At 40.3% G+C, this 12030-nt stretch overlaps 1 protein-coding gene across 4 annotated transcripts in view; it reads right to left on the bottom strand.

The window, feature by feature from the left end:
- Nucleotides 1-12030, bottom strand: part of MYO16 (myosin XVI) — a 599178-nt gene that overhangs the window by 324166 nt on the left and 262982 nt on the right. The gene's annotated exons all lie outside the window — the stretch shown is intronic.

Genomic DNA, 12030 nt, shown 5'->3' with positions numbered 1-12030 from the left:
AATCAAAATAGCTATCATCCAAGGCTAGTTTAGATTAATGCAGGAGAGGTAGCTTTAGCCTGACTGTAGAAAAATATTAGACAGGACTATACCAGCAGACAACTAATTTCTGAACTCTACTGGATTTATTCAAGACTTACTTATTTCTATAAACATAAAAGGCATTTCATGCAGAGAAAATGTGCCTGTAGGAACCGGGATTTTATTTCTGAAAAGGGAAACAGGAATGTAATAAAATAAAACTAACAAAGGCGACAATTATTGCCCATTATATCTAAACCAATTTGAGAAAACTATAGGGAACAAATAAAACTGACTATATTGAGATATATCATACAAACAAAGAAAAATCGAACAGAAACAAATGTGAGGAAATGGCATATGTAACTCAGTTATTTTGGTGGTTAAAGTAATGGACCAAATAGATAGTTCTCAATTTTAATCCTGGGAACCTAGCTACACAAATTATTTATTATAGGGAATTTGGGCTTTTCCACATCCATAAAATAAGTTACGGATCCAAATATTAATGTTGAATAAAACAGTTCTTGGAGAGTTTTGAAGTAATTGCTATCTTTAGCCCCTCAAAAATAACTTTAGTCTTTGTAAGAAAAAAAATTTACAATTTAAAAAACCATTTTGGTAAAATATTGCTTGTGTCTAAAACACAAATTAAAATTTCAACTTGTCACTTGTGGTTGAATTGGAAATTATATTGTTTTTAAGATATCTCATATTCATCTTAGTAGTTTGCAACAGATAGCTACAAAGAAATGAAAAAAAAAATCTCAAAATTAAACTAAATTGACCATAGCAGCTCTACGCACAGATGAAGGGGGTTTCTGGACACGTCGAGTTTACGTTTGCTGGAACTGACTCTCTAGCATGTTCTTATTTTGCTGAATAGGTATTTAGTGAACGATATTCATAGGAAACATTATCATTCATTTAAATCAAAGACCTGTTTAATAATCTACTGCATTTTTCAGACTTTTTAGTAAGTAAATTTGATATAATTTGGTAAAACTTAAGTTAACCACAGCAAGCACCAGAACACGCGCATTCAGTTTGTAATATGAAAAGAAGATGATGTGTGTATGTGGTGGTAGATGGAATAAACTGCCTTAGGTAGTGAGTTCCTGCCTCTGAAACAGTTTCCAAAATAGAAAAAAACAATCGAATAGAAGTGGGAATGCCCATCCCTCCATCTGCCGTCATCGCCTGTGAGTCCAGTTCTCAGCCAGCTTGGGAAGGCCAATGCGTTGCTCAATAACTTCTGAGGGATAGCGTAAATAGTTTAAAACTGGAAATCCGGTTAAACAATTCTCAATGTCTCCTTATGTCCCTATATTCTATGACATTTCTCCCTGTCCCCTACCAGACTATAGAATTTCTTTCTAAGTGTAAATTCTTAGGGAATTGACTGATAGCTTTATCAAGACTTTGTAAATACATTTTCAGATTTTGAGCAATGCTGTCATAATATTTGATTAGGAAACAGGCTAGATGTCGTGTAGAATTTATTACTAAAAGAAAGAATTTATGTATATCAAATGAGGATTTAGATGCAAAAGCCCTTACAATCTAAAGGGCAATATAAAAATATAAATTAGCATTGCTGAAATAACTGTCCATTTAATTATTTTCTTAAAATATTAATCTGAAATGAAACTACATAAAAAATTTTATCCCATAGTTCCCTGATTCTATGCCAACTAGGACACTTTTAAGCTGAAAGAGGCTTTATTAACAATTATCCTGGTAAACAGGCATAAAGGAGGAGTGGACCAAACCAGGACATATGGTCACTCCAGCTACAGGAAACTTGACTTCTGATAGTGATGAACTAAAGTGTTCCTCAGGTCATAAAAACCCATAGGCAGGGGCCGGCCCGGTGGCGCAGTGGTTAAGTGCCCACGTTCTGCTTTGGCGGCCCGGGGTTCGCCAGTTTGGATCCCAGGTGCGGACATGGCACCACTTGGCAAGCCATGCTGTGGCAGGCGTCCCACATATAAAGTAGAGGATGATGCGCACAGATGATGGGCTCAGGGCCAGTCTTCCTCAGCAAAAAGAGGAGGTTTGGTGGCAGATGTTAGCTAAGGGCTAATCTTCCTCAAAAAAAAAAAAACCCCATAGGGAAAATTAAGACACACTGAAGAGTTAGGATGGAGAATGTACAGTCTCAGCCCTACACAGAGCAATTAAAAAGGGCTCCTTCGTAGAGAAGTGACCAGAACATGTTCTATTTGATGTCATATTAGCGCTTTGGGTTAAGCTAAAAGTCATCAGCACTGGGTTCAGGCATTCTCCAAAAGTTCCTAACAACAGAGGCCGGGGACAAAAATCGAGTCCCCCCAAATTGTGCAATGTGATCATGGCGTGCTCAGCAGACCCAAGTCATGTGCACAGGACAGGTCAAGACCCAGGCTGCTCTAAATCCTCGTGTCTCCATTCCCAATGTACCTCCGATACAGGTAGTACCTCCGATACAGGTAGTGGCCAGCTCACCACTCGTCCTTCTTCCAGGGTTCAGATCTTGGGCCAATGCTGCTTCTCCAACACAAGTTCTACATTTGCCTGATGCTAGCTGTTTCTCGTTCTCTGAAGATTTACCACTTTAGATCAACACTCATTGATTAAAGAGAAACTTTGAGAACAATCTACAATTAGGAATGTTTGATTTTTGTTTTTTCCTTTGTGTTAACCTAGGACAGACCCAGTTAGGCGAAGACAAGTGACAGAGGATTTGTGGTGCATCTTATAGCCCAATCACAAAGCATGAAGCTTCTGATCGCCGGTCAGAGGTGTTACTGAAACCGCTTCCTTTAAATGAAGTTGCTTAAGGAACTTTCACTCCAAATCCCTTTCCTGCTCATAAGGGGAAAAGTCTCTAAATAAGACACAGTTCTCTTTTTTAATGATAAGTGCCAATATTTTGAAATGGACTTCCATAGCATTTCTTTCATACATGAAGCTAGGATAAATGAAGAATGCTTCTGATCACTGAAAACATTTATTAAAAGGTAGTAATAAAGTTCAATACACAAACACAAGGGCTGTGGTGGAAGTACTTTGCATGTTTATATATCAGTGATCATTTTCATGAATCCCTCTGGATGACATGCTCATAAAATCCAGACCTCCCACTGCCAGCCACAGCTTCCCTGACATCCATGACAACAGCACAAGAACTTCCAAAAGACTCTGGGAGTCTGGTTGGACTTTAGCTCAGGGGGTGCTACTTTACATTGAAGCTGTGCTGATTCGAAAATGCTCGGGTCTTTCAGGGTCAGCAGTAAATTCACAAAAAACAACTGCTTCACAGGAGTAACCAGAGATGTGGTGTTTAACAGTAGGAGCAAGGAAATTAATGGCCGTAGTGCTATTGTCCCTGAGGGTCTTGGAATAAAAGTGCACTTTTCAGTGCTCATCCAAGCGTCCTGGTCTAAATTACAGGGAGGTATTTCCTAAACGAATATCCTCATGTATAGTGGTTAGGCATGGGTCAAAGGCGCTCTCTCTCATATGGAAAACTTTTTAGATCTACATGGCAAGGTTGTGCATACTCTGAGACTACGGAGATGCTCAGACTTCTTCTTAGGCCTGTTCCCATCTTAGGCTGGAGAGCATGAGCAGAGAATCCAAAGATCTGCGTTCTAATTGCAGATGCCACTGATTAGCTATATCCTTAAGTCTGTCACACCTCTGGGCTTCTGTTTCTCCATAAATATAATGTGGATAATAATGTCTATATCCATCCCAAGTCATGGAGTATAAATAAAGTTCAATGTAAATGACAATCGAAATTGCTTTGATATGCAAATCGTATTTACTTTCAACTGAACAACAAAGGCCCTTGAAGACATCCTTGTGTAGAGACAAGTTGGCTTGCTTTTGAATGAATGCCAGTTGAGCCTGCTTCATAAAATGTGGCACCTTCAAGACTTTCCACAGCCATCTACTTTAAGCCTGTTGTGTGTCTCAGGTTTTACTAAGATGAAGGACACGTTGCATAACTCATATTGTGTTGCTCAAAAATCCCCACAGAGAATTTCTCCTCACCAAAGGCCACCTGGCTGACCCCACCCTGGGGTCCCCCACACCAGCCCCTTTTCCTTCCTGCCCTCAGCTCTGCTCTATTCTGCCTCATCCCATGTTTTCCCATCCAATGCAGAGCGGTACCTTCTCTCTAACCCAAGTGCCAGATAACTGAGAAGCCCTGGAGAACCAGATCGAAAACAAGCTAATCAAAGGATTCACCCAACCAACAATGGTCTCAGCTGCTTAGAAAGTAAGACTTTTTCCACATGGTCATAAGTTTAAAAGCAACAAGTTGAAGACCTAATTCTATTGTCTCAGTTTATAGCTAGAAGGTCTTTATTCTTTAGATGGTTTTGCTAACAGTTCACAGATGAATGAAAAACATCTTTTTTTCCTTTTTTCATTTCTCAAGCATTTATGTAGCATCACAATGAGTCAGATATTGCTCTAAGCGACTTGGAAATATTAACTCACTTAGTCATCAAGAGCAACCCCATGAGACCCGTATTATCAACATTATCATCATGCTGTGGTATACTGCAGCACAATTCTGAAGCTGACCACCTAGCGTTAGCATGGACCTCACAAGTTAAGGGCACTGTAGGGACCTGAAATTGGCCACCCCAAGATATGTCTCTTTGGCATCAGGATTATTTGAGGCTCATTGCTTTTGATAAACTGGGACAGGGAAGGAGGCTCTGAGGAATGGAACTTGCCCTTTGTTAGGACACATTTACATTTGTAAGGTAAATCTCTATCTGTAAAAGGTGCCTCCATCTCTGTACCAGGAAGAAGAAAGGAGATGACCTTCTTTCTAGAAACTCTTAATCAATACCAAAGGCAAGGACTTAAATCTGCATTTTATTGTGCTTGTCTGGTAACCTCCTGTAACTGACTTCCCTCCCCCTCCCAATGTTGGCATTTCTTTAAGGATTAAGCATCTTTCCTTAGGCTAGGAACTGATTGCTGAGCTCACCTGTGACTGCCCAGCTCCAGACAATAGGCTTGCCTCCTGCTACGCCCACCAAGATAGCAGACCACTACCTGCTGTGTCCATCAAGCTCTGTGCCGACAGGGCAATCTTGTGACTATTGTGGAGCACCCTGTTTGGGGGTATATAACCACTCTGTGCACCCCACTTCTTTGGTGCCCTTTCTTCCTTCGGGAAGAAAGGCCCCGGGCCATGGTTCCTCATAAAGCTTTGTTTAATTTTCTCTTGCTATTCTGTCTCATGTGAATTTAATTCGTTCTCCAGCCAGATGAACCCACATTTGGGAAGAGGAAATGTCTTCCTCCCCTACAGCACCATCCCCAGCAAGGCTGCCCCCACTTCAAATGCTAGCCACAAGTTTGGGAATCTCCAGACCACCACACTTCTGACCAACTATTTACAAATTCCAGGGTTCCTACAATCCCTCTCACATTTGATAATTCACTAGGACAACTCACAGAACTCAAGAAAGCACTGTACTTACTATTACAGCTTATCATAAAGGATACAAATCAGGACCAGCCAAACAAACAGACACACAGGGCAAGGTCTGGGAGAGTCCTGAACACAGAGCTTCTGACCCCTTCCCCAGGAAGTCAAGGTTTGTCACCCTCCCAGAATACTGATGTGTTCACTGACCAGGAAACTCCATTGATCTTGTTGTCCAGAGTTTTCACAGAGGTTTCATTATGTGGGCATGGTTGACTCAATCATCAGCCATGTGTTTGAGCTCACCCCAGGCCTCTTTCCTTCCCCTGAGTTCCGGCTGGCTCAAAGCCCTAGTCCTTTAATCACTTGGTTAGTTTTTCCGGTGTGAGCAGCCCCAGCCCTGAGTCACCTTTGCATAAGCTCAAGTGCATCCAAGGGGCTCTTGAATAACAAAGACACCCCTATCACAGGTATTCTAAAGATTGAGAGTTACTCTCCCAGCAAGCAGGGCTAAAGGCTGGCCAAATTCTTTATCAGACAATGCCCGCATTTTACACTTGAGGAAAAATGTCACAGAGAGGTGGATGAAATTGCCCAAGTCACAGAGCCAGTAAGTGCAGAGCCAGTATCTGAACCAAGGAGTGTGGCTCTGGGGTCTCTGTCCATAGTGGCCACACCACATGGCCTCACAGGTAATCTCAGAGAGTTAGTCTAGACAGAGTGAGTAAGGTCAAAGAGTGTGATGGATAACTTGACAAACAGATGGAAAATCCAGTCCCCTGCTGTTCCACCTCGCCTCGCAGCTCTAGCTGAAATGCAGATTGGCGCAGACTGGATTGCAGGCAACCCTTCATGCTTGTCATTTCTGTGGAAGGATAACTTCCTCCTGATTTCAAGTTGTCTTCTCAAGTTGTCACACTGAACACTCCTTCTAAATTGTTCACACCTGAAGCTGACTGACCATCACAGGGAAACTCAGATCAGCCATTTCCTCTTTAAAGCCAAATTAGTTTTAGATTACAAATAATTACACAGAAACAACATAAGATTGGGTACACGTGTGTGAGTGAGTCACGTTGATGTGGATCAAGGCTGCCCCAGGGAGAGAAGCCCAAGGCATCCTGGCCTACATGCCGACCTATATGACCCAATTCATATCTAAAGTTATACGACCACACAGTAACCAGACCCCACCTGCACTGATACCATTTAATGACTTTTTACATCATCTTTCCTTTATCTAGTAAAAATGAGTCATGTACTCATGCCTTATAAATTTAGCCCTAACATTCAACACATGCAGCCCTTCACTGCCCATGGGTCCTGTCCCCACACCTGTAGCCCTTCACTGCCCATGTATCTTGTCCCCATGCCTGCAACCCTTCACTGCCCATGGGTCCTGTCCCCATGCTGCAGCCCTTCACTGCCCATGGGTCCTGTCCCCATGCTGCAGCCCTTCACTGCCCATGGGTCCTGTCCCCATGCCTGCAGCCCTTCACTGCCCATGGGTCCTGTCCCCATGCTGCAGCCCTTCGCTGCCCATGGGTCCTGTCTCCATGCTATTCTCTGCATAAAACAGCAATACTACCAGCCCTTCAGAGTCCAAGAAGGCTTTCTTTCAACTCTTTGGTTCACTGAGCCCGCATCAACGTTACTTAAGCTCTGAGTCTCAGACAGGAAGGTATAAAACGAGGATAGTAATAGATAAAGTACTTCCAGGTGTTGTTTTGAAAATGAAATGAAATTTTCCATGTAAACCACTCTGCACAAGTCCTGATGCCTGGAAAATGCTCAAAAACTCTCAGTTGTTATCACTGTTGTTATTATTACTAAGTGAAAACCCAGGGTTGTTCAGTGAACCACTCTGCTCCTCTTAGGGATTATGCAGAACTTTTGTGGATTCCAACTCAAAGACTTCATGACATAGAATATTAGAAACAAAAGTTGGCACTATCAAAATCTCTCAGTGATTAAAAACCCTTGGAGAGCATTTCCACATTCAAACACCAAAGGGCACATTCAGCAGCAGCTGTTTGATTAGCAGCAATAACAGTAAATGAGGCACTGAGATCCAACCCAGGACAGAAAAAAGGCGGCACAGGGAGGAGGCCCCAGCGGCAGGAGAGAAAGCTCAGAGGAAGCAATAGCAGTCAAGTATGACAATAGCTGTTGCAAATTTAAAGCGGAGAGAGGAAGCCTAAAGGCTTAAGAGATAGAGAATATTATGGCTGGAAGGACCTTTGGATTTAAATATAACCTGTTCATTTTGAGAGATGAACTTGAAAGTCAGGCAACAAATAGAGACCTTAAAGATGTTCATTAGACAGACAATATCTTAGAAGACATGGACTATAGGATCACCCAATAATATAGGAATTTCCTACTGATTACATGTTTAACCAAAGATAGGCAGTTGCTACTAACAGTGGGGCACAGCAAAAGTGACGTTCTCATCCCGGCTAAATCATGATTTACTGCCAAAAAATGCACACAGAGCAATAAACATGAATTGACAATGGAAAGGAAATTTGACTTGTTTGCTGAGATATTAGAAAAAGGAATCCACTCAATTGTTTCCTAATATTTTAGCAAAATACATTATGGGAAAATGTAAAATGTAATTTTCTGTGAAAATTGTAAAACAAGTCAACTTTATGACGTAAAGGAATAGGATGTTGGGGTTAAAATTGGTGAAGGCAGACGGGCAAGCATAATTCAGATGAGGTACAGCATGGTAAGCCTTCCAAATGAGGGCTAGAGAGAAAAGGCGGAAAAGGAAAGACACTGAAGGAAAACAGTAGATCATATGGGAAAGAGGTACGTGCTTCTCATATCAATGAATACCGCACTATTCTTTCGTGAGCAAAATAAAGAAATTAAAGGAGCATAAGCTTCATCAGAATGCATGCTCCTGACTGAAGCAGAGGAAGGCTGACAAATATTTCCATCTGTACTTGCTCTTTCCCCTTTTTCCTAGATTTTTGTTTTGTTCTAATTTCTCCTTTCACCTCACTAAAGCTGAGGGACTTCTGGAAACAGCTAGAAGACCAGGCTTCAGAGTTAAAATTCAAGAATGCACTTGGTTTAAATGAATGAAACCTGTACTTTCACAGAACAACAGTGTTTATTCATTTTAATGAAGGGAACAGATTGAAAGGAAGAGTTTGCAGAAAACTACAGCAATGTTGAGGAGAGGAGAGACAGAAGACCCGAACCCTCCCCAAACACCAGGCCTAAACCACTGCCTCTCACACAACTGGTTTGTGAAGAAATGCTGCTTTGTAAATGACATAAGAGATTTTTTAAAGAAATTATTTATATTTCTTGTCAATTATGTCAGTTCTCTGATTCGCTTCATATATGTTCTCTATCAAAAGAACGGCATGTAGAAAATGTCTGTAGGGCCTGGGACTCGCATGTTCAGTAAAAGCCCCCAGGCCCATTGCAACCATGTGTCCTTCTGGTTTCCTTCTGGGCAGGCCGCCCAGCTGCTGGGATTGGCAACAATCTAGGGCCTGGCCAGCCTGGATCCTCCCTTATCTCAGGTGAAGAACATCACGTCTTCCAGGGACACAGCCCCTCCATGTGAGCTACTGTTGCTGGGAACGCTGGTCGTAGCAAGGACAGCCCCTTGGCAAGCATGCAGCCTTTGCTCCTCCGCCTAGTTAAGCAAGCTGCTCTCAGGGGGCGGTAGCGGGTGCGCATTGCTGCCCAGCCGGCCACCACCTGACCTTTCCTGTAAGTAACTCCCGATAAACCCATATGTCTCGTTTGCTGTCTCCAGGTCTTTTCTTTGGTCTCTCAGCAACCTATCCTACACTGCTCACCCAGATGGGCATGTGGCGGAACAATGTCCCAATATGTTTCAGTAAATTTGTTGACCGAGTCATTCACCACTGTGATATTAAATACAATAAAATAAGCAAGCACCATTTTTTTCCTAATCAATATGCAAATCAGTTAGCTTTAGAGAAAGTTTTGACCTTTGTGTTTGTGGATTTGTTTATAAAGAAGTACTCAAGTGTCCATATTTTTCCTTCTCATACTAAAACAAAGTTTGAAAGAGTGGATTATTAAAAGTATTCTTTTCTGCATTGAAATATAACTCTCCTTAGTTATTTCATACCTATTTGCTCCTAGTTCATATTTCTTTGTACTATAAAGACAATGAAAATAATCAGATGAAATGCATCAAAATCATGGAGTATAAAAGAAAATGTAAGAATGCATTTAGTTGTTACACTAGCCAAGTCTACTTGCCGTTTTTTTCAAAGAGCTAAAAAAGCCTAATATTATGATTGACTTGTTCTTTGATTTAACTTTCAATTCTATCTCTGAAGAAAGATAACAGCAGCCTACAATTAAAAGCAGGTCAAATTCAGTATAAAACAATGCAAAGTTTCAAAGCTTTACTCAGAGTCAACGAGAGAAAAAGATTATTAGGACAATTATATTTAATCATGTAGAAAAAATAAGTCATTGATTAATCTGTTTAAAACCTGTTCTTCAATCAGCAATATAGAAAAAAAGAAAAAAGTACTTTTTTGGTAAATTGGTTGTTTTTGTTTTCTTTTTTAACTAAAGCTTTTTTCTCTTTTTAAACGAAGAAAAAAAAAACTACAGACATATAGAGCAGTTAATATTTATCCCAAATAACTTATTATGAAAGAATTTGGTTTTAACTCAAACTTTTAATTCTGCTTACATACTAACATCTCTACTTGGAAGCCCAGAACATAATCCTAAAAGTAAAGTGGAAGGTACTGGGTAGTGATTTTAATATCAACACTTGGGAGATAAAATTCTTCCATAGCAAATATTTGTATTACTCCTCTCATTCCAGCAATGTCAGTAATACAGCAATATAAAGAGCAAGGTCACAATATTCTCATCATTAATTCCAGGTCACATGAAAAGTATCTTATCATTTAACCACTTCGTGACTCAACTCCAACTTTGTTTCTACGGCTTTCTGCCTTTTTCTCCCATATAAATGTGATACCATTTTTACCCACTGTGGAAGTATGAGAGAGATAATATTGTATAAGCAAGAATGATCTGCGTCTGATCGCTTGGCTATAAATCTTGATCTGTCATTGGCCAGCTCTGTCATCTTAGGAAGTTGAGAGAACTTTAATAGGGCTTTGAAGATGTAATAAGATAAAACGAGAGACTCCTAGCATAGTGTCTGACATAAAAATCAAGCTCCTTTACAACAGCTAAAAAATCAAGTCCAATAATGAATACAATTTAGTTGTTAAGTAGAAGTCAATGCATTTATGCACAACTTTAGCCTCTGAATTATCTAGAGTAATTTTAAATTAAAAGTGTTTTTGAATACCTGTGAGGGGACAGGCTCTGAAATAAGAGTTTTCTCCTTTGAGCTCACTATCACAACAGCCTTGTGACACATCCACTGGAAACATCTTTTCTACTTCCTAGGAAGGAAAATCGAGTCCTGCTAATTCTGGGAATCTCTACACTGGGGAAGAGGAACGAATTGTCTGATGGACAAATCTGGAAAGAGTGTCTCCTTAGCTCCTCTCTCTTTTTGCTTGGAAGGAGCCGACCTGCAGAGAGCACTACTTGTCCTCTTCCTACCTTTTGGAGCCTTGTCCTGGATGCCCCTCTTTTGGGAGACCTGATCTGGTTTACAGGCGCCTTGGCCCTCGTTACTAAAGCTGCCTCGTAATGGGATATATTTATAAAGCCTCTTAGCTGCCACATTCCGTGATGTCCTCTATCACTGACTGGATTTGGTCTCCATCTTTGCTGTTGATTATTTCTCAGATTGTCCAGAACCCAGATAGTGCTATTTATTCAGTGCACCCTCAACTATTCCAATATTAAACATAATCTTCATTGCCAAACAAGAAACAGGGTTCAGAGAAAGAAAGGAACTTCCTCGAGTCCCCAATGCTTGTATATAGCAGATTTTCAACCTGAAATATTTTTTATATATTTATTTAGTTTATGGAGATATAATCCACACAGCAAAAATTGCTTTTCAGCATATTCACAAATTTGTGTAACCATCATTATCTACTTCCAGAATATTTCCATCATCGTCAAAAAGAAACCCCATATCCATTAAGAGTCACCCCCATTCCTCCCTCTCTCTGCTCCTGGCAACCACTAATAGATTTTCTGCTTCTATAGATTTGCCAGTTCTGGACATTTCATATAAATTGAATCATATAATACGTGCCCTTTTGTTGTCTGGCTTCGTTCACTTAGCATAATGTTTTCAAGGTTCATTCTCATTGTAGTATGTGTCAGTATTTGGGAGATATTTTAGACAACAAGAAATCATTAGTTTTACACTTGAGAGAGAAAATGAATATTTGTTTTTCCTACTTTAGAAACTTTAGCTATTATGACAGACATTGGAAACCTTACATATCAGTTTAGCTAAAAACCTGGAGTGTGTTTAAAACATTTTATTTGTTCTCATGGTGACAAATTGATCTAATAACTGAAATACTAATGTTTGAAAAAAATAAGAGGGTTTTCATAAAAGTTTTCTAAACTCCTTATTGTAAACAAGTATTTTTTAGTAAATGTGTCGA

Source organism: Equus asinus, chromosome 11 (assembly GCF_041296235.1).
Source record: "Equus asinus isolate D_3611 breed Donkey chromosome 11, EquAss-T2T_v2, whole genome shotgun sequence".
Classification (NCBI taxonomy): domain Eukaryota; kingdom Metazoa; phylum Chordata; class Mammalia; order Perissodactyla; family Equidae; genus Equus; species Equus asinus.
The sequence above is the reverse complement of the archived record's forward strand: the minus strand, read 5'-3'. Positions and strand labels throughout refer to the sequence as shown.